The 21302-nt window shown below is 40.8% G+C and overlaps 2 long non-coding RNA genes across 2 annotated transcripts; one reads left to right on the forward strand and one right to left on the reverse strand.

Annotated features, from left to right (window-relative positions):
- Nucleotides 1-4609: 4609 nt before the first annotated feature.
- On the reverse strand, nt 4610-8455 carry LOC147873917 (uncharacterized). The gene is made up of 2 exons (XR_015534861.1): nt 6303-8455; nt 4610-5315 (listed from the first exon to the last, which is right to left on the reverse strand). It is a non-coding gene; the product is annotated as an uncharacterized LOC147873917 (long non-coding RNA).
- A 282-nt stretch (nt 8456-8737) lies between these two features.
- On the forward strand, nt 8738-11105 carry LOC147873918 (uncharacterized). The gene is made up of 2 exons (XR_015534862.1): nt 8738-8868; nt 8970-11105. It is a non-coding gene; the product is annotated as an uncharacterized LOC147873918 (long non-coding RNA).
- The last annotated feature ends 10197 nt before the right edge of the window (nt 11106-21302 follow it).

Consider the following 21302-nt stretch of genomic DNA (forward strand, 5'->3'; position numbering starts at 1 on the left):
AAATCATCACATGTCTCCGGCAAAATGTTTATGTGTGTATAAAACACTCAAAATACTTGGCAAATCAACCCAAATGCATTTTCCGATACCCTTCCGGCACGACAAAGGCGATAATTGAATGTCTGTTCAGTTACGTCATTCTTTGCAACTTCATCAGATACGCGTCGAGACCCGATGCTTCGCCTGAAAGTTAGAAATGGTTCCCGGAAGGCACTCAGGACCCGGAAGATTAAAGTTATTTCCAATAATCACCCTCTTTGCCATATGCACCGACGTCGACCGCAATAAACTTGTAATTAGCGTCCACGATGGCTAAAAGAACGATAGAAAAGAAAGCTTTGTAGTTGAAAGAGATTGGCTCCAACGGCGTTCGGAAAATTCCATTTTATCCAAAATTCGTTTGAAATGCGTTAAAACTCTCGTTGCGTAGGTTCAGGCATGAGTTGAGGTACCAACTTGTTTCTTAGACACCTAAGAACCTCTTTCACGATTGGTGAAATATGACGCGCTGATATACGGTAAGCAAACGATAGTGAAGCGTAACTTTCGCCAGTCGCCATAAATCTGAAGGGAAAAAATTGTCAATCACTCAATAAGTGATATCGTACACAAAGAACACGCACACGAAAATGGGCGTATTTTCTCATTTCATATGGAGACTGTAGAAAACGCTGGAAGTATATACGGGATTCATACAATCGATTTAAACGCAAAAGAAAAATGTCAACCGGATCAGCTGCACCACCGAAAAATTCTAAGTGGGATTTTTTCAAGAGACTCCAATTCTTAGAACCGGTTTCAACAGAAAGACCTACTGCATCTAATGTTGAGTCAGATTCAGCGGCAAACGCACAGTTTGAGACTCGGACTGAAAACAGCGAAGGTTGTCCAGATGAAGCATCGCAGTCCTCTGTACCACAGCCTCCACGACGAAAAAGACGCAACAACAATCATGATGATATTCTTGATAATCTCGTGCAACAGTTAAGTGCCAACACTGATACAGAAATTGAAGACGAAATTGCTTCATTTGGGAACCACGTAAAGGCTCCACGTTTGAAAATACAAGCTAACATTTTAAGTCACTATGAAGTGATTCAGATGGATATGCGAGGAGCAACATGGGATGTCCAACCCAAGTTCATCTGAGGTATTCTCCTATAAGAACTGCCTCGACCCCCGAACCAACCAACATCACAGAATGAAGACAATTGTCATTACATTTGTGACATAATTAGTAATAATACAATATAAGAAACTTAACCGTAACGTGAGCGACAGTTTTTGTTGTTTGTATGTTTTTTCTATTAAACTCAGTGCGTAACCAAACTGCTTTTGATTCAATCTGAAATAACTCCTGAAACTTTCTTCTTCTAATGATAAATGATTCTTTATTAACAGACAGAAAGATCCTTCTTCGCGTCTGGTTTTGAATATTGAACTCGTAGGTTTTCTTTCTTTCTTTCTTTCTTTCGCAACAAATAACACAGCAACACATCTTCTTCTTCTTCTTCTTCGAGTAACCTTTTTAGAAGCATTTTTATACTCATTTTTCACAGAATATGTGCAGGCGTCTCAACAAAACAAACACTTTGCCGCATGTCTCGGTCGTCACCTCAAAAGTGAGTGGCGGGAAGCTGCGATGAGTCCGTCTCTATCGCGTGCAGCCAAATTGTACCTTAAGAAGACCCCATAAATATAACTGCAGGTGGTACATATAGTTACCACTGTGCTTCAAAGAGTTAAATGCATCTAAAAATATTTGAGACACAACCTGCAGTTTAACATTCCGTGATAAGAGAACTTTTCCATCACAGTGATCGTGTCGACAGCCATAAAATGCAGACGTCCTCTTCAGGAAATTCTGCCACGAGCTCTCGTACCGGATCCTGCCTGAAGCAAGAAATCGCCGCGTGAACCAATTACTTAGGTCACGGCCAGCGGAAATCAGGCAGAGCCGTGCGTGAGACGCGTACACGTGATTATCTTTTTACAATTCAACGGATTACACAGCGTCGAATGAGAGGAAGACAATGAATAATGAATTAGAAAGGATGTGGAAGGAAGCGGTCGTGGCCTAATTTACGGTACCATCCCGGAATTTGCCTGAAGGGGCTGAGATAGCCGGGCTCTGAGCCGAGATTTTAACCCGGGACCTGCCGAACACGAAGCAGGCCTTTAACAGAACCCCGAGGATCAACAGAATCCTCCGTCTGTCCTAGTGCCAAGCCACACGGATCCAGTCCACGTACCTCAATGGTATCCCCCATCTCTTTCTTGATCTTGCAAGTTGTCACTTTGCCAGAAACATCCTTGCTGTAAGTGAGATTTCAGCTTCTCACAGCGGCAAGTAATCTAGTAGAAACTGGCCGACGTTTCAGAGGTGCTTATTACCTACCATCATCAGGGCGATGATTGCCCAATGATGCAGGAAGTAAGCACCTCTGAAACGTCGGTCAGTTTCTAGCCATTTTTGTCAAGGTAGAACTGACCTTTGTCAAAGTTATTTCTACAGACGCTGACGAAAACTGTCGCTCTGCTGCTGTAGCCATGTCTTCCCGACTCAAGGGGTTGTTTTCGAGGGTCGCGATGTGTCGACTTAGGGCGTCTACATGCTGGATAGACTATCCTGGGTGGAAATCGAACTCCGCTAATCTGAGAGACCATCTCATTAACCGGGAGTTGGTGTCTGAGAATTTCTTTACATAAACCCAAAGACTACAATCACGCAACAATTTTTACCCACTTCTGTCTTCCTTTTTCTCTCTCTCTCTGCGAACTTGGCCACAACGAATTCTAGTAACGAACCCAATAAACTACGTATTCAGCGGGAGAAGGGCATCGGAATAACAGGTCGATCCAGAATCCTAATCTACCACACGCTTCGTAGCCGAATGGGTTACGTAGGAGGACGACGTCGGCAGTTCGAGACCCAGCGGATTCTTACGGTAGTATTAAGTTCTAGAAATAAAAGGAGGGCAGAAACGGGTTTGGTTTTGTATGCTTTACCTTCCCGATTTCTGCCCGCTAAAAAATTGGATAGATCGTTCTAAATGGCGTGAAAGTCGAAAGTAACTAAAAATTCTTGAAATATTCCGAAAAAAAATTGAAGTAGACATTGCTGCAGAGCTCGACCGTCCATGTACGACGCACCGTTGGACTTGCCTTAAAAATAAATAAACATCACGTACAAGCAGCTTAAAGTGTCTCGTTTGTGTGCGGTAGTTGGCTGCCTGTTTTCTGAGTCAAAGTCACACGGTGCGTGATACTGGCTGGTCACGTTCTGAGGCTAACTTCTTCGGTGCGTGCTACTTTCCGCGTTGCCTGACAGCACAAGTCCCTCGGCGATACCGACTACATAAGAATAAAATTAAGAATATATATACGCATGTGTATATAAATATGCATATATATATATATATATATATTTGAGAGAATAAGAAATTTTGGTAGAATCAAAAAAGAGTAAAAACATAATATAATAAGAAATCACACAAAGTACGTCGCCGTGGCTTCTGTGTGCGCGCGCGCGAGTGCGGTGCATGCTACTTGGTCGGTCGCGTTCTGAGGCAAAGTCAGACGGCGCCGATACCGACTTGGTAAGAATAAAAAATAACAATATATATATATATATATATAAGTGTTAGTGCGCTGTCACGGGGAGGCTGCCCGTGCCTCTGGCGGCAGATTGCTAGAGGACAACTGCGTCTCTATCTCAACCTCACCCTCCCCTTCCAACTCACGTGACATGTGACGGACGACCTTGAGATCATCACAAGGAAACTCAGACAATGATTACGAGAGAAATGCATCTGGGGCAATGACAGAACATCATTTAGAAGTGGTGGAATGATGACTGTAGGTGCTAAGGAGCTAGTTATTATGAGAAACTGGCAGGGTGCTGGGGCCACCAACCTGGTCGCAAATACTTTGAGTGGACGTGGGGATTCCCCACTAAGTAAAGGAGAGCCCACCTAAATGTTTTACCTTGAGGAAACATCTCTCCATGACACCAGCAGCAGCAATCTCAATGTAACAAGTAGAAACAACAAAATAAAGAGAGCAATTCTACAAAAACATTTCTTTTGTATCTGACATTACGTCATTAAACAGTTTTACGAGATGAGTTTTAGTGCACGCTGATTACTGAATTGCCAGCAATTTCTGATTGAGGTCACAATGTTTATTAAGATCCCGGGACCCCTTCAACATGATGATCATATGCTGATTGAATACCCAATAACAAGATCAATAAAACGTGCAACAAACAAAGCTACGTTCTACCTCCAAGAATCATACGCAAAGGAATCTTCACTCACAGACGGCTCGAACATCTAATATTTTAACAAACATCTGGCAAAAGAGCTGTACCACTTAAAGTCCTCTCCCTTCCATTTCAGCACGGATTCTTACAGTAGTAAGAAGGTCTAGAAATAAAAGGAGGGGAGACACGGGTTTCGTATTGTATGCATTTCCTTCCTGATTTCTGCGCTCTAAAAAATAACTGAGGGTTTTCGTGGGTGCGATATGGGAGCCCAAAATGAGAGGAAGGAGGGGTTATGTAAAAATATATTTATGAGGGAGCAGCCAAGGTGGTCAACGAACACCAAACAGACATATCATTTCATTTCCAGGTCAACAATCTTTAACCAAACTAAATGGTCAATAACTTCTGCCTGTCTCTCTCTCTCTCACACACACACAAAAACACAATCTCTACATTCTACACCGAAATCTCTGATATTTTAAAACCCCAAAAGTACAAGTATATATACACACATATTTTCTGTAACTGTGTCTGCGAAATGTGATAAAAATTATATTGAGTGTAGATTATATTAATGGACGATGAAAGAGAATTTGTTTTCACTTTTAATATTTCAAATTGCAGGGACAAGGCGGCAGACATGAATGTTTGTAGATCCGGGATGTCGACTTGTGTCATCGAGAACCTACCGAATGCAAGCGATTACGCCTACAAATACAGAGAGAAATTAATGGAGGAGAAACGTAAAAAAATGTTGAAGGAGAAACGTAACACTCCTTCTGTTGATGTAGCGACGGGTTTGAACCTGGTGTGGTTACATCGTTTCTTACTTTGGTGCGTGGAAAGAGTTCAAGGTTTTCTCTGGATACCTTGACATAGATTCAGTCGGTGGGCGAGGATCTCCGACTCTCATTGAATACACGGATAGGCCTTAATTGGAGCGGCGCTCGCGGGAGGGCAGCGAAGTCACTGAGCTGGTGCAATTCTTCACGACACAGTTGTTGTTGTTGTTGAAAATAATGTAGAAAACTAGGAATTGGTGTAGTAGCTACAAAAACATAAAATAAAGAGAAATTTTGTTTGCAGCAAAGAAGGAAAAATTATTTCTTCTCGTTATTTTCTGCTCAAGAAGTTTTATTGAAATTAATTATTTTAAAAACGTTTAATTTTATCTAAAAAATTACCATTCATCAACACACAGCAGTTTCTCTTTACGTCTTGTATTAAATGAATCCACTTGTGGCGACATGTTTCGAGTTACGAAACCGTCATGATTAAATGTTCTTGCTTCATGAACATCGTTTACAAAAACGTCATTATGAAGGCAACAGACTGTGAATTTTGTATCGATTTCTGATCTACGTGTCTTATTTAAAAAATTGCAAAATTAAATTTGGCCGAGTTGTGCCATGTGCCTGAGGAAGAACCAACTGTAATCGTCTAGCCATGAGGTCGAGCTCGGACTATGACCGCCCATCAAGGACGAAGCAATGTCAGCTGTCCTTTCGAAAAATCCACATCCAGGAAGTTCGAAACTTCTTTCAACTGGCCATTGCAGTATTTCGCCCCTGGGAGGTCCGACCCCTATTAATTGGGTTAATGCAAAAGTAGGCATAAGTGACCTAGCGTCTCCACGCGATGTAAACTGTAACAGTTGGCCTCGGGTATCGAACCGACCAATCAGAGACTTGAATTTAAAATATTCCACCAATCACAAATCTAAGCGGGAAGTCCAACCAATGATGTTACAAAATCTCAGATTTCGGAATGAGTGGGGGAAATTAATATATTTGAAACGCAGACTTCTTTTGAGAGGAGTCGGCAGTTGTTGCAAGTTGAAACGGTGTCACGGACTCATCGGTGAATTACATTAACTTAACATGATGATGGAAACAGAGTTAGTCTCCGAAACATTTGTCTTTGACGCTGCTAGTCGCCTACTCTACATGGCGCAAAAACCAGGAACACGGCCGTGGACCTTTTAGTGGTCAGAGTCTGAACCCAATGCAAGGAATAAAAGGTCATTCCTACTGACCTGTTCTATGTGAACCGTGGACCACATGACAACGGTTTATGAAGATGGCCGACAGTCATTGAAGTCCTCTTGCAAAATGCACGAGATGGTGTACAGGATTTGAAAGTAGTGTGGAAATATTTTCGCGTGTGAGAAACTCGTCCTTTTAATCCTCTGACGGTAGACGCGGAATGAGCTCGTCGCAAAATGCGCAGCTGCAAGGCGAAAATGTCGTCAGCGGGATTCGAACCAGTGATCTCAGTGTCTGATGACCGTTCTACACCGCAAATATGAGCGTTGGCTTCATAAATCTTGTTACAAACAAACACAAAAAATCAAATGTTACAACTTCGTTTATAAATAAATCTTAAATGTAGTGACGAGTATACTCGTCAACATTTAAATTTTAAATCCAACGTTTACAGCGTCGTTCTGCTCGCATGACAACGGCGATACTTCGGAAAAGAAATTTCTGCTACAGGAGGTAAAATAAAAGAGATGATTTGCCCAAGGGCTCTGTCTCCATTCTTCCCCTCCTTCCAGTCCTTGGCTCTAATAACGCGGGTTGGGGTGGAGGCGTGGGGGGTTGTACCGATATATTGCGACTCCTCGGTGTGGGTTGCGATTGGGAGGTTTCGGTTGTCGAATGCCAGAACGCAGATCCGTGGAAAAGACAAACATCGAACGAGAGGTAACATCACAATTATTATTGTGTTCCCTCTTGTTTCAGATCCATGTTTCTTCTCCGTACATTTTATTCGTTCGCCGTTGTCTGTCTCTGTTTTCCAATGAAACGATTCGAATTCAAAAGAAAAGTTACTTTATTAGAAAAGGCATCGCGTTCGCCCCACATTTCTGACTACGGTTTACGCCGAGCTCATAAGGAAGTCGGCGTCCGCTGAATTTCCAAGATGATATACAAAGTATATAAGTAACGCCTCCGTCAATCCGGATTGGGGCCTCTGAAATGGCACGACGTTTCTTTCAGGCTACTAGCTACGAACTGGGCGTTCGGGCTTCAATTCTTGGCAGGACGGGGGTTTCCTTCCCTTTTCCACAATGTCTGGGGACAACCTAGAATCTAGGTGAAGTTATTAAACGTCCATTAACCTAATTAATCAATCAGAGATTGTAAGAAAAATAGATTCTACAGCATCTTCTATGTCACTTTAAATTTACCCTGAAACATAAGAGTAAGTTGAAGGATAATATTAAAATGGATTGTAATGAAGTTAAATGTTAGAGAGTGGGTTGAATTTGAATAAGGATAATCTTGTGAACACGGTGATGAACCTTTGGATTCAATGAATTTCTTGAGTGATTCCGATGAAGGACTCTGATCCATGCAAAACAGAAATTAAAAAGTAGGAAGAAGAAATAGACAGCTTATAGCCCTTTTAGTGCGAAAGAATTTCGTATGTAATCGCAATAAACCTTCGTTAGGCTCCGTCTTTTGTTTAGATAGTTCTAGAAGATTTCCGGTTAAGTGAAGAATGTGCAGTAGAAGCCTATACTGACGATGGTTTTGAAGTGGCAGGCTCTAAGCCTCTTTCACAGTTAAAATTTCTCTCCAAATGACCAATATTCATGGGCCATTGACTGGTAATCATTATATCATATATTAATTATGAACCGAAAAGTTGAGACATTATAAAATGGCATCGTTAATGAATATTAACTTAAAATTCAAAGGAAGGCGACTGTCTTTTGGATATTTGGTCACGCAGTCTGGCATTAATTTATTTCTTTATTTACTGAGACGAGACAACAGATTTCCCGCGAATAAACTTTGTGTTGTTGGACCAAAAATGACCATTTGCTAATTACATGCCATAGTGAATTATGTTTATAGTTAAACACGTGCAAATCAATATACGTCATCATTACATGCGCCGTACGAACAGGAAGTGGAAGTGTTGACACGCGCGCTATCTGTGTCTGCGAGCTGAAACTAGCTGCGTGCACGGTCTACATCAACACTCTCCTGCCATCTGTCGGACGAGGAACTTCGGGACGTTATTGATTTTTCTGCGCTTGAGGAAGGAAAGACTTTGTCCTTGGTTTGCAGCGCCGATCAGTGGTCAATCCAGAACGAAAGAAATTTCGTTCTTACCGCCGTGAGAACTTTAGATTCTGCTGGTATCCTCGAAGAAATGAAACTGTTCTGTCTTGTAACACAATGGACTCGGGCCGGAATAAATGATGTGTTATGTTAACCACGTCCTGGTTAGTGGCGCATTCTGGTGAGGTATTGTCGAGGTACCAGGCAGTTAGAAGGCGTAGTCTTCGTTCAGGCCCGGCTTATCATCTGTTAAGCTGATTCTGTATTCGATTTTATCTCCTAAAGATACTTCGAATTCCCCGTTTGATTAGAGCTGTCTCATTTTTCCATTACTCCGTATGTGCCTTAACTTAAATCAAGTTCCTAGTTTTGTGTATTTTGTGGTAATATTTTGTGCTTATTCATTAAAATACCTAAAAGTACCTTACAAAATACCGCGAATAAATAAATACATCTGTTAGCTGAAAGCATGGCATTTGAAGAGGTTGTGTAACCGTTCGCTTTCTTCTTTGCTTTGTTGCCAAGGTGGGTTTGGGTTCGATGAAGGGATTTATGGGACTCTTTTGCTGGGTTTACGGGGTTTAATTAAAGATCCCTCAGCTGAGGCTTTAGTTATTTATTTTCAGGTGAAAAACAAGTTGACAAACAAGTTACAGAAAAAGACTCCGGACACCTGCAATTTCCCACGATGAGGCGCAGGGGAGGACGGGGAGGGGACCTTGAGACACGATACAAGTGCAGCTGAAAACAAGGGATCCGGACATAAAGGCTAAAGCGATCTAATCAGCGCTGTACGTGGCAACGCTCAGCTACTTAACAAGTGCGTAGAAAAAAACTCACGAACTACGACTCGTAATTAAAGGACTGTGCAATCTGTAACGATCTGCTATGCATATTATTCCTGACTCAGGGCGAAAGATTTGACCTCGGCAGTTCTGACCTCTCTAAAAGTCTGAGGGTTGTAAATCTGCGGCTTCAAACCGACGTAGTATATCTGGTCGCTGCTTGATGCCTCCATCGTCAGGGCGATAAGACGACGTGATGATGGAGGCAGGAGGGACCTCCTACCAGACTTCGCGGCGCTACAACGCAGAAGACGGGCGTCTTCGTACTCCCCGCCGTGAGAACGTATTCTAGCTGAGAAAACATTTTCCTTATGCTCTGCGCGCACTACCAAGGTCAAAGCTTTTCTCCTTTTCTCGTAACTGGCGACAAATCTCCCACAACATTTTCCGATTTAACGGGCTGTTCTCCATTTAGGTTTTTCCGGTCACGGAACACTACGTCTGTGTGTACGTGCTCCATCACGCTCTAAAGTTATTTAATTATTTGACTGTACTTTGTAGAAGCTTCATTAAGTTACATCGCAGTAAATTTTACACGTTATTATTTTGAATATTCGTGTAGCATTGAAGTAACGAAGACGACAGTGTATAATTATTATGATACTTTGACATTCGGTCACAAATTGTCCGGATTTTTTATAAGCATACATTTATTTTAATTCGTACTATCAATTGCCCTGTTTTACATCGAATATAATAAAAGTGACATAGAAGTCTATTAACGCGAATACACGTCCACCAACACAACACGAGCAAGTCTTTCGCGGATGAATCTTAACTTTAATTACTGCACAAAAACACGCAGTACGCCTCTGACCTTGAAATTGAGACCAACCGTAAATGTACAGAGGTTAGGAAAATGGCAAAATCAAACACGGAAAAAGTTAATTTTGTTCTTAAACGAATTGAAAAGGGAAGTCATCAAGACGCCGCCTGAGATATTTACTGTAACTAAAATGCATTCGTAATTACCGTGGCACAAAGCACGAAACTTTCTCTGAACTCTTTCGAATTTGGATGATTCAGTTGTCGTAATGGAGTTCCAATTTCGACCGCACAAAACAGAAACAAACTCTCAGAGACAGAGACGAAACAGACGCCACGAGGAATTGAGAAAGAAGAGGCAATGAAATGTATCAAAGGCGACATTTTAAGCCCCTGAAAATATGACGTCAGGTGGACTTAAAACACAGCTCTCAGTCCAGAATCTTTGATACTATTTTACAATTCATAATTTCCGTTAATACTAACAATTTATCTCGTAAATAATGACAGAAGTTTTAGCAACATCAATTTCAAAACAACATTTTTACACAGAATCAAATACGATGTACTAAGTACTAAGATTTGTGTTCATCCATCGCTCAGCGTTTCAGGAGCTCGCTTTGTTTCTAGGATATTGAACGACAGAGAAACAGCTGTACTGAATACATTGCACCACCATTAGAACATACGAGAATTATGTTTAAAAACACACGAAGGTTTGCTCCTAATATAATAGTCAATGCTCATCATAATTTGCTATGCGAGTGCGACGTAGGAGACCTTGGTAGCACGAGATGAAAACGAGGTGATGGTGGCGCCTCTTGTGGAACTGGGAGGAGTCTGGAGTAAGGCGCTCGGTTTTATTTACGTGTTTTTGGTAGTCGCCGTGAAGGTATTTTTACATTTAATTTACTCTAAAGAGAAATATTATAAATTGCGTAATTTTAATGTGATTTGTATTGATTCTGCTGGAATAAACTGTGTTAACTGGACAAAGTTAAAATTAACATCTTACTGGACGGTAAAGAGGCTAATTGCACTTTCGAAACAAATATATTTTTGTTGAAAAAACAACATTTCAGACGCTGGCTCTGCTTACATTATCCTGTAACACTAGAAAAACTAATTCAATCCCCAGGAAATATCCAAAAACATGCATCAAGTTAACAACAAAACTTCGTGATGATGAATTGTTGAAGGCGTAGCCCCTCTGCTCTGTGTTCTGGACGTCCTGTGCTCAAGAATTGGACTGCGGATGAGCTGTCCTGGTTTTTGTTAGTTGTTCCAAGTACCTGCAGGCGCAGTACCTTCCGATAAATCACAGATTTACGTACATCATTTTCACAGAGTGTCAAAATTCAACTTGAGCTAGGGATGACACGAGTTACCTGAAACCTTTTGATGAACATTAAGCCCTCCATTCCACAATTCTTATACGTGACGTTAAGGCAAATGTTAAAATTATTCTTGTGATAAAAGTCGAGTTAATTGACTCATGTATAGTTAGAGAAATTCTTATAAGAATGACTATTTCAGACATTAAATTTCAGAAACTGGATCCAGGCACTGCTATTACTACAGACACGTGAATAATTTCGGAAAGATTCAGAAAATCTCTTCGGTTAACATTCAACACATGACATCGCTAACATGAAAATAAATTTAAGGTTGCTAGGTTACAGGTTCAGACTGAAATGGCAGGATTTGTAAGAGGGAACTTCTTGAAAAGCTAAAAACTGAATGCATTTGAAGCTGTGAACGAGGGTTTGGTGACCAGGAAATTATTTAAAATTATCAGGTTCATCCTGTTTGGCCAAGGAACGATGCATCCCCATAATTTCTAAATTACCAGATTCACGAATACAACTCTGTGGTCACACAACAGAGGTTTAACAGAAGTTTGTATCATCACACTTCCGTTGCTTGGCCAAAATATCAAAACGTTCTTTCATCATTCCGAGCATTTTTGGTCACCCTGTCAAATTTTTCAATTCTGTACATTCATGAAAGCAAATAATTGACACTTTTATAAGTGCCACAGAGTGTCACAATTAAGAAACCAAAACAATCCCCCTCGTCTGTGTTTTTTAAAGACCACCCATTAGTCTCATCGTATCCGTCCGCGAGTAATTGTCCAAATTACCCGAACCATGTTAATCAAAATCGATGAATCACAACTTCGTAAAATACTGCCTGGACATTTCCATTATAATTTCCACGTCACTTATGTGCATAAGTCGACTCTCCTATTCAAATCCTCACAACCTGGAGAAAATAAGACAGACGAACACGTGTCAATAGGCGACGCGAAATAATATTAAAACGGTTAAAGGACAATTAACTTGGGCAAATCACGAATCATAACCGCGCACAGACGAAACAGTGTGACCAAAATGGACGGATTTCCGTCAAAGTAAAACCGAAAACCAATTTCGGACGTGCATCGTTCTTTGTTTCACCCGCTCGCCACGTTGAGGCACAGGAAATGAGCGGGAACTGTAACAAACAAACAAACAAACAAAACGACTTCTGTAAGAACGGCTCAACAATCATACATTGGAAGTAAGAACACGAACTCAGAAAACTTACCTGTGCTGTTCGTTGACTCCGTGACTCATCTCTTCTGCTGTGCGCATGCGCAGAGTTTAGTAGCCATTTCTGATTGCTCACTGCAGTTGTCCGTTTTGACAAGCGCAACTTCGAAGCGACACGACTGCAGGCCATCCACTTCGGCGAACGAAAACGCGGACTAAAATTTATCGAGCTTTTACGACGTCGCAATAAGATCGGAAATGAAACGAGAACACGAAATTCAGATTTGTCGCGCTGGAATGACGGTTCACTGAATCGAAGAACGAAACGTCGGAAACGAGGACCAAACAACGTCGAACCTCTCACCCACCTTTATTCTGTCACTTACCTTTACGCCCGTGCAAGGAGTTCGCCTTCCTGAAAAAAATAACAGCGACACGGATTCGCGGCCCGGAACAACACACGAAACTCCTAATTTGTTCAAACCAAAGCGCGTTATTACGTCGGCGAAGTTTTCGTCGTGCAAAATCCTAACTCCGGCGCCAATTCCGCGATTCTCGCGGACAAACGAAACGCAAAATGTTCGTGTAACTGATCTGCGTTCGATAACGCTGAATTACGCTTTCTTAAGAAAAAACACAATCGATGTCTTTCTCTAACGTCGAATAACCTGTAATTCAGTTCACAGAATAAAACACACAACAAAACATAATATTTCTCTTCAGAATTCCTGACAATAAATAACCTTACAGATTCAGACAAATCTTTCAGCACTGAAGCGAAAGATTGAAGAACCAAATTACGTATTTTGGCTTTACTGAATCTTTTTCCTTGCAATGCGATTTGTTCACAGGAAGAGAATGCAAAAGTTCTTTTTGTCTGTCTCTCCTTCTGGCATTGATTTCATTGGTCGTGCCGACCGAACCTGTCAAGTTGTGCACCCTGTGATAAAAAAAACACACAGAAATATCAAACCCTCCTGACTGAACGTCCATTGCCATGGACACAAAAGCTAAGTGCACGCGACCTAACTTGGGCACCTATCGGGGAGGGCAGGGAGGACACTTACAAACTATAAAAAAAAGTATAAAGTGCACAGGGTTGCCAACTTGACCTTAACCTAACATGCCCTCAGTCGTGGCGGGCGCCGCGTCAAATACAAGTTGCCTGGCACGGACCGACGTGGTTATCGTTGGCAACCTGGGGCCTGGCCGCTCTGATAAGACCGTGCCGATGCTATGGCGTACAAGATCTGCCGCGAGCACCCAGCCCATCCTCCAGCGGATGGGTCCTCGTCCACTAGGGGTTCGGCCGACACTGGTTTTTTCTCTTAACTTTACTGTTTGCGCGTTGCTCCTCTTGCCATGGTCCCTGGTTCGAAGTCTCTCGCTGGCACAACACAACACAACACAACACAACCACAAATACTCAGAGGGCCGCTTCACTCACACACAGACTTTACACTCTTTCGAAACTCTGAGCCAATCTTTACTGAACACTAAACACTTCGAAATCCCTGACGAGCAAATATTCTCTTATATTTCCTGGTTTATCGAAAATCTTACCGCAATGACCAGAGCCTGCCTGCCTGTAATACACCGCGCGATATAACTACGAAATTTCGACATGTCTGTTAGTTCGCGATGAATGCGTGCGCCATCGAATTCGGCAAGTTATATGATCGTGTAACATGGCCTTTTAGTGTGAGAACATCACAGCCATAAACAAATCAATATGGTTACGATTGGCTGGGCATTTAGACAGCATACATAACACGTTGCGTATAAAATATAAGCTGTGGGGGGGGGGGGGAGGCTCTTCAATGGACAGACAACCAATTTTAAAAAGATTTGTTGCTGATGTCTGCAAATCTCAATTTAACAATAACAAAACAGTTTTGGTTTTCCGTGCTCCGTCCACCACTGGTTGCATTCATAAGCTCCTCTGATCAAAAACCTCCTCTTTGCTTGGTTTCGTGATTTTATTCAGTTTCACATAGCGAAGACGGCCGTCCGATGTTTGGTCAAAATGAATTATTTAAAGTTTTGATTCCGGGTCCATGGAATCATCTTTTCTAGCACAGAACAAATTAGAAAACTAAGGCAACGCCTACATAAGTTCATACTCTACAATAACTGAAATTATTCTCGACTCGAAGCATGATGATATAACAACGATGTATCAGTTAAAGGAGTTTCATTTATTTCATTCCTTCCTGTGATTACATCAAGAAGGCCACGCCCAAGGAATTTGAAACCTAGCAGAAAACTTTGACACGGAAACGCGTGACACGAGCTAAGGGGCCTCGGAGTGGAGGAGAATATTATTAAAACGGAGTTAAGATCCGAATTTAAGGTAAATGGTTCGGACTAGGAGTAGAATTTCGGTTTTTCTGGTGACGAGAATTAACTTCCGTGTTCTTTTGTGGCAGTGAATTTCCCGAAAACGTTGTAATGTATGAAGACGTGGAAGAGAATCGAGAAGTCGAAACAGGGACAAAGAGATTCAGCGTCGAGGTGTAAATTAATTAAGAGCTCTTATTGAAATGTCAGGATAACATAACACCTGATATGGAAGCTGTGTTCAACATTTGCAAACTTCACTGTGGTAATCCTGACCGAAACTTCAGAACAAAACACATTAAATAGAAGGTTCTGTCCAACTACCCATCACACGTAATATATTTAGCGACATTTTTAATATTATCATACTACTCTTTATAATATTCCTTGAATTTGTGAGTGGGGACGCCTTTGGTCCCATTTATTTACTGTCGTGATTTCGACTGAAGTTCATTCTTAAGCTCTTTCACGAAACGAAATTTAAAATTTGTCTACATTCAAAGAAGCAACGGATGGCAGGGGCACACGAGAACGTACAAATCATGAAAAGTTAGTGTTCGCCGGCCATGCACACAGAAGGAAAGAATTATTAGGTTTATTAGTGAGTTAGTCATGCAGAAAGAATGATAATTTGTACGATTCGTGTGTGGAGTCTGCCATCAAATAATTTTATATCAATGTTTAATTTACGTGACGTCAGCGGATTTGACAGTTACTGCTCTTACTCAGTCACAATCCAAGAACCTTGGCTATAATGGGGAATAATTTGTTGGTGCAGGCGAACATGTTTCAAGTTTTGTACAAATTCTGAACACAATGAACCGAACTTTTTAAACGCACTGCAGTTTAGACTTCGTAGCCTAAGTAGAACAAACGACGGGAGTTTACGAGGAGATGAAAAGTGTTCATGGTTTCCTATCCTGGAAGATGAAATAGTGAAAGAATTCCTGACTCTATGGATAATGGGAATATTTTACGCGAGAGTACAGGAAAAGCTGCAAAGATGTAACAAATCATTTAACGTGTCGACGTAAAGATAAAATGCAACGTAATTTGAAGGGATGGAATGGTGCAGACATCCTAAGAAATGAATTTCACATTTCTCAAGTGTAATTAACTTTTTCATTTAATCACAGGAAGACAATTGTCCGTCATTCTATTGCACGAATCCAAAATCCCAGGATCAGCAAAAGAATTGCCCACGACTTAACTTTGGTACATTAGTGCTCACATCATTTTGCAGCTTCGAAAATAAAGTATAATATAAGACACAGTGACTAGTTATGCGCTGAGAAACTGGATAAAAACACGAAACCTTCTGTACCAGCTCGGGAATCTATCCGAGAGCCTTCCGGATGCAACAAGCAGTGAGCCGAGCGAGGTCATTTTACGGTAATGTCACATGTAAATAGCTGATTATAAATATGAAAACAAAACTATTTAATATTAGCAATGACATCTGAGTGCATCGTAACCCTATTTGACTGAAATGTACTCATCAATTTATATGAAACCGAACTGACATAATATTATCACAATAATTATTTAAGTATCTCCTCAAGTGCATTTAAAATTATTTTCATGAAACTACGACAATAACTTTACAATGGGACCACTGAATTTTTAGACTAAATCATAAGAATGACAATCAACAATTAATGTCCTACAGTAATTTGATTCCCAAACGTTCGCCAGAATTTTGAAGAGAAACTTCTAGAAACTTTGCAAAACTCATTCATTATTAATATGTAATATAATTCAGATCAGCTTGAATATTCATGTCGGAAAAATCAAAATGTCTACCACTTTTGCAACTAATTAATTATTCATATTAATGTGTACTCGGTACAGTTCCTATAGGCTACGCGGATTACAAAGCCACTGGTCAGCAGTAATTTTGTGTACGTGCTCAAAAGTCGGCAAACAAATTTAATATTTTGGAAAAGTTCTTCATTTCTGAATGACTTGAATATTTAATATTTCTACATCGCAAAAAGACGCCATAATGGCTACCAACTTCGCACGTAATTTTCCATGTTGGAATGAATATCGTGAATAATGATTTTGCAATTGTTGACCGAGCAACGTGAAATCAAAGTCGAAGTTATTTCAAATCACGAAACTGTTACGACGTTTTTAGTGAACACTTCTTCATTGTTTCACACGACCTGATTTGCACACACCACGAACTACTTTTTATCCAACTATACAAAGAAAAGTGAAGTAGCTTTTGGACGTTTCCGAGAACATTTAATTTGTCTCTATTAATACGAAATCACAATTAATTTCACGTAAACTATTTAATACAACTTATGAACACTAGTTGCTTATTCTACAATACCAGATTCGTACGATGTAGGCCAAGATAGACTGCAGGCAGGCTCACGTCTCACCCTTACGAAGGCTAATGGCTCTCTGATGCTACGCGATTAAAAAAATGAAGAGCGATTTCGCCCGTAAGATGTCACCCCACCTGACATCCTGTGACGGTTCAAGCTAAATCTAACAAACGGACGGCATTTAATGATCAAAATAATAAGTGCAGACGTCACTAAATATATTTAGTACGCCTATTATTTGGGTTTTAAAGTTCGACACACATAAAATTATATAAATTTTAACCTGGGGTAAGTGACGTTAGAGACCAGACAAGCAAATGGCGCGCCGCGGTTCCCACGCTATGTCACTCTGTATCCCTCCGCTGTTACTAGCCAAGTACCCAATGTTTCAAGCTTTTCAACACAAAGCATTCGCCCAAAACGCAAAATGTAGGCGTTTGTGACACTGCATAAATGCCACTGACCAAGTTTCGCGTCGTAAATAATCCAAACACAAGAGAATTATTGAACATACATTAACTTGGAAACATCCAAGTTTCCCAATTAAAATCTGAGGGCCCACAAAATTGAGCCATCGTAGGTTTAGCTTCATGAAAATCTGTAGCCATTATTCAGTCTTTGTATAAATGTATTCAAATACATTAGGACTGTTCTCGTCACGTTATGAGCTCTAGATTTGACTGCGAAACAAACTATAGAACAGAATGCTTCTTGACAATGTAATAGTCGCTGGGCTATTCAAGAAATCTGACTTCTGGAAAAGTATTCTTGACTTCCGTGGTTTGCCCTATTAGATCACAGCGCATGGAGCATTATATTTGTTATTGACGCTGAGAACCAAGCAACGAACAGGCATCGACGCGCGGCTTGGGAACTGGGCGCTGTGGAATGGGGTTCGTACTCGGCAGGTTACTGGTTTGAATCCAAGCCTGTATGCTCTGCTGTTGTACTTAGTTACTGTGTTTTATGCGGAAACTCTGGATAATAAAGACAGGTGGATGGACTTTCGGACAGGTAGATAGATAGAGATCTGCTCTGCCATAATCTTAAGCTCAGAGGGGGTTCGAAACATTTATTACATGAATAACCATCCCCTCATACATAAAAAGTAAAGATCGAAAGAGGTGTGTTATACATCTAACGCACAGTAAATTTTATTTCAACGACAATTAACATGAAACACCCTGTTTCAGCTCAACCTTCTTTTAAATGGGGGTGGAGTCGCATAGCGTGTGTCACCAAGCAAGCCACCACAGCTGCAGTTTTAGTAAGTTCACTGTGACAAGAAATTCACGAACGCTAAAATTGTTGAAATAACACGCACGTTGCATTCTGCATTCATGGTCAGTTGCATCGTAACTCAGTAAAGTCCCAAAATTTAAAAAGTTTGCCTGCCGCATTTGAACGTTAAACAGTGAACGAAAATTCTGACAGCGTACAGAAGCCTGTCGAAATAACCGGCTCTTCTTAAATACTAAATTACGTATGTCTTTAGAAAATCAGCCACGAGCACGTGATAAAATAACTCCACCCCACAAAGTATTTTGTACCCAATCGGTAATAGTCGCCACAAACCTCTAATTAGATCACGTGGCTAATAAAATATGCTCGGTACGGAATGATTTTCTGGATATGGACACTTGTTCTCGAGTCTTAGCTCTGTCTTCTTCTTTTTATCTTTAAGTTTCATTTTCACTTCTCGGCCTCTTAATGCCGGGTCCACACTGACGCTCACTGCCATAACATAACAGCGGAAGGCGAAAATGTGGACCCAGGTTTGTGCCCGAAATATTCAACACAGTAATGTCAACGAAATTGACCATGTTTCGCACCCATACCACACAACAGGCAAAATTAGTATTTTGTATACTTTAATCTTCAGGTTCTTAGAAATCAGACGGGAAGACAAAATATTTTGAACTGAGAAGTAGCAAGCATTTCCGGAATTTAATCTCCTCCTAACTTCCTCGTGAGCATCATTTTGAATCGTTATTGTTTTTCCCAAGTATTTGAACTTTGTCGCACTTTCAAAGGACTTATTAGCCTCCTTAATGTCTGTCGCGTACATCGCGGCTATTGGGAGGTTTCGGTTGTCGAATGTCAGAACGCAGATCCGTGGAAAATCCACACATGGAACGAGAGGTAAGATCACAATTATTATTGTGTTCCCTCTTGTTTCAGCTCCATCTTTTCCTATTCTCCTTCCCTGTTTCTTCTCCGTACATTTTATTCGTTCGCCGTTATCTGTCTCTGTTTTCCAATGAAACGATTCGAATTCAAAAGAAAAGTTACACAAATAGAAAAGGCATCGCTTACGCCCCACATTTCTGACTACGGTTTACGCCGAGCTCATAAGGAAGTCGGCGTCCGCTGAATTTCCAAGATGATATACAAAGTATATAAGTAACGCCTCCGTCAATCCGGATTGGGGCCTCTTTCAGGCTACTAGCTACGAACTGGGCGTTCGGGCTTCAATTCTTGGCAGGACGGGGGTTTCCTTCCCTTTGCCACAATGTCTGGGGACAACCTAGAATCTAGGTGAAGTTATTATAGGTTCATTAACCTAATTAACCAATCAGAGATTGTAAGAAAAAGTAAATTCTACAGCATCTTCTATGTCACTTTAAATTTACCATGAAACATAAGAGTAAGTTGAAGGATAATATTAAAATGGATTGTAATGAAGTTAAATGTTAGAGAGTGGGTTGAATTTGAATAAGGATAATCTTGTGAAGGCGGTGATGAACCTTTGGATTCAATGAAAGGCGGTGGATTTCTTGAGTGAGTAAGTTGCTATCGGATTCCGATGAAGGACTCTGATCCATGCAAAACAGAAATTAAAAAGTAGGAACAAGAAATAGACACAGCTTATAGCCCTTTTAGTGCAAAAGAATTTGGAATGTAATCGCAATAAACCTTCGTTAGACTCCCGTCTTTTGTTTAGATAGTTCTAGAAGATTTCCGGTTATGTGAATAATGTGCAGTAGAAGCCCGTACTGACGATGGTTTTGAAGTGGCAGGCTCTAAGCCTCTTTCACAGTCAAAAGTTCTCTCCAGATGACCAATATTCATGGACTGGTAATCATTATATCATATATTAATTATGAACCGAAAAGTTGAGTCATTATAAAATGGCATCGTTAAAGAATATTAACTTAAAATTCAAAGGAAGGCGACTGTCTTTTGGATATTTTGTCATGCCGTCTGGCATTAATTAATTTCTTTATTTACTGAGACGAGACAACAGATTTCCCGCGAATAAACTTTGTGTTGTTGGACCAAAAATGACCATTTGCTAATTACACGCCATAGTGAATTATGCTTATAGTTAAACACGTGCAAATTAATATACGTCGTCATTACATCCGCTGTACGAACAGGAAGTGGAAGTGTTGACACGCGCGCTATCTGTGTCTGCGAGCTGAAACTAGCTGCGTGCATGGTCTACATCAACATTCTCCTGCCATCTGGCGGACGAGGAACTTCGGGACGTTATTGATTTTTCTGCGCTTGAGGAAGGAAAGGTGGAGGATGACGACTGTGTCCTTGGTTGCAGCGCCGATCAGTGGTCAATCCAGAACGAAAGAAATTTCGTTCTTACCGCCGTGAGAACTTTAGATTCTGCTGGTGTCCTCGAAGAAATGAAACTGTTCTGTCTTGTAACACAATGGACTCGGGCCGGAATAAATGATGTGTTATGTTAACCACGTCCTGGTTAGTGGCGCATTCTGGTGAGGTATTGTCCAGGTTCGAGGCAGTTATAAGACGTGAAGTCTTCTTTCAGGCCCGGCTTACGATCTGTTAAGCTGATTCTGTATTTGATTTTATCTCGGAAACATGAATTGAGTTCCCCCTTTGATTAGAGCTGTATCATTTTCCTGTTACTCTGTATGTGCCTTAACGAAATTCAATTTTGTGTATTTTGTGGTAATATTTTGTGCTTATTCATTAAAATACCTAAAAATACCGTGAATAAATAAACACATCTGTTAACTGAAAGCACGGCATTTGAAGAGGTTGTGAAACCGTTCCCTTCTTCTTTGTAGATTGTTGCCAAGGTGGGTTTGGGTTCGATGAAGGGATTTATGAGACTCTTTTGCTGGGTTCACGGGGTTTAATTAAAGATCGCCTCAGCT

The sequence above is a fragment of the Zootermopsis nevadensis genome, unplaced genomic scaffold, assembly GCF_977971745.1.
Source record: "Zootermopsis nevadensis isolate Lab colony 2312 unplaced genomic scaffold, Znev_1.0 Znev_ptg000012l, whole genome shotgun sequence".
Classification (NCBI taxonomy): Eukaryota; Metazoa; Arthropoda; class Insecta; order Blattodea; family Termopsidae; genus Zootermopsis; species Zootermopsis nevadensis.